Genomic DNA, 2,109 nt, shown 5'->3' with positions numbered 1-2,109 from the left:
GCTGCTCCTCCACGTCGAGAGGAGCCAGTTGAGGTGGCTCGGGCATCTGGTGAGGATGCCTCCTGGACGCCTCCCTGGTGAGGTGTTCTGGGCACGTTCCACCGGGAGGAGGCCCAGAGGAAGACCCAGGACACGCTGGAGGGACTATGTTTCTCGGCTGGCCTGGGAACACCTTGGGATTCCCCCGGAGCAGCTGGCCCAAGTGGCTGGAGAGAGGGAAGTCTGGGTCTCCCTGCTTAGGCTGCTGCCCCCGAGACCCGACCCCGGATAAGCGGAAGAGAATGGATGGATGGATGGAGTTTAGTTGCTGCCTTGTCAGCTTTTGTTTTCCTTTTTTTGTTATTTTCCTTGAGCTCCTCCTTGTGTGCCTGCATTTGGGTCCAACCAACTCTCCTGTATTGTGACACTAAAAGATTAATAACATTATTCAGATATACTTCAGATATAGTAAAATACTTGAAGTTAAAGGCTTGCGTCTGTCAGGAACGGTGGAGACGGAGGCGAACCCAGAACGCAGACTCATTATAAAAGGAACAGAAACTAATTTATTAAGCTAAAGAAACAAATTGAAAACAAAAGCTGACGTGGCAGCAAAAAAAAAACCCAAACAAACGGAGCATGAGCACGGAACAACAGAACCAGGAAGGAACAGCAAGACAACAGGCAAACAATGACAATGGACCAGCGGAGTACAGACAGAAATGACCGGGTTTTAAAGTGCTGAGGATAATTAGGTAAGTGGGGACAGGTGACATGATTATAATTGCCAACAGGTGGAGATGGGCGTGACAGGTAACCAGATGACTAAGCTAGGGGAATGAAAATGAAAACAAACACAGACACATGAGACAAGGGCAGAAGGAAACACGAACCAAACTACAAGATAACAGAAAATAATAAACACCAACTGAAACATAAAGCAACTAACTGAAAACCAAAAACCCAAATCCCGACAGCGTCGTCACCAATATGTTATTTAGATAATAAATAGAGGAGTTTTCAGGCGTTGTAAATTGTTTGTATGTGCAGGAGGAACTCCTCACATGTCAAAGTCAGAAACCTGGTTCAGTTCCAGATAACAGCTCAAAGAATTAAACCAGGTAACCAGGAGTTAACCTGGATATGGTATACAAAGAGCAGAGAGTTCTGATTACAACTCAGCAAATAAAGCTGACTGAGTCAAAAGTGTGATTGTAAATAGGACCCAAGGATGCAGGACTTGAAGAACAAGGTTTTCTTGTTAGCATTTTAATAACTACTCCTTATTTAGCCTTATGTAATCATTAATAAATAATTCATTAACCTTGAAAACATCATTAATTAAAGATGATTCATACCTAATACACTATAAATTAATGCATTTATTAACACATTTATTAATGCTTTACCCTTAAAGGCTAATTACTTCCAAAACCAACATACTCAATGTTTATTCGTGCTTAAAAACTCATGAATGAACTATTCTATATACTGTGTGTATATGTATGTAAATGGTCATATAAATGTACTTTCACACCATTTGTTAGAGATTATTAATGGTTAGAGAATGTTTGAATTAACTTATATACTTATCCTGCAGTGCAGTAATAATTCAGACAGTTGCTAGTAGTTAAGTCTTTTTGTGAACCCTTCTAAAGTGAAGAATATTTATGCTTTATTAGGTAATTGTTAATGTAGATAAAACACACAAGTTCCTTTTCACCTGTGGAAATCAGTTTTCGTGTGTGGAGAAATCTGTGTGGTAAATATGCTTAAGGCCAGTGAAAAAGTTCAGCAGACTCGCACAAGCAACAACAAATCAGGTGCCAGGGAGGAGATGGACACACAGGAAGACATGGCAGATGGTGCAACAAGCAGGAAATCAAAAATGGGACACAATCGCAGTTTTTTTAATTGAAGAAACTTTTTATGGAAAACCCTGACCTGTAGTAGGTTTTAGAAATCTGAAATCTGAGACCACCTCTGTTTCTAGTTGGTCTCTGTAAACAGCTTCCTTCAGACACACACGCACACACACAAACACACACCTACGCACACCCCCACACACACCCACACACAAACACATACCTACGCACACACACACACACGCACCCACACACACACACACAC

At 41.5% G+C, this 2,109-nt stretch overlaps 1 protein-coding gene across 1 annotated transcript in view; it reads left to right on the top strand.

Moving 5' to 3' along the window:
* LOC108251383 (transcription factor COE3-like) overlaps positions 1 to 2,109 on the top strand; it is a 73,003-nt gene that overhangs the window by 69,087 nt on the left and 1,807 nt on the right. The window lies entirely within an intron of this gene.

Source organism: Kryptolebias marmoratus, linkage group LG17 (genome assembly GCF_001649575.2).
Source record: "Kryptolebias marmoratus isolate JLee-2015 linkage group LG17, ASM164957v2, whole genome shotgun sequence".
NCBI classification, from domain to species: Eukaryota; Metazoa; Chordata; class Actinopteri; order Cyprinodontiformes; family Rivulidae; genus Kryptolebias; species Kryptolebias marmoratus.
This window is presented reverse-complemented; position numbering and strand designations above follow the sequence as displayed.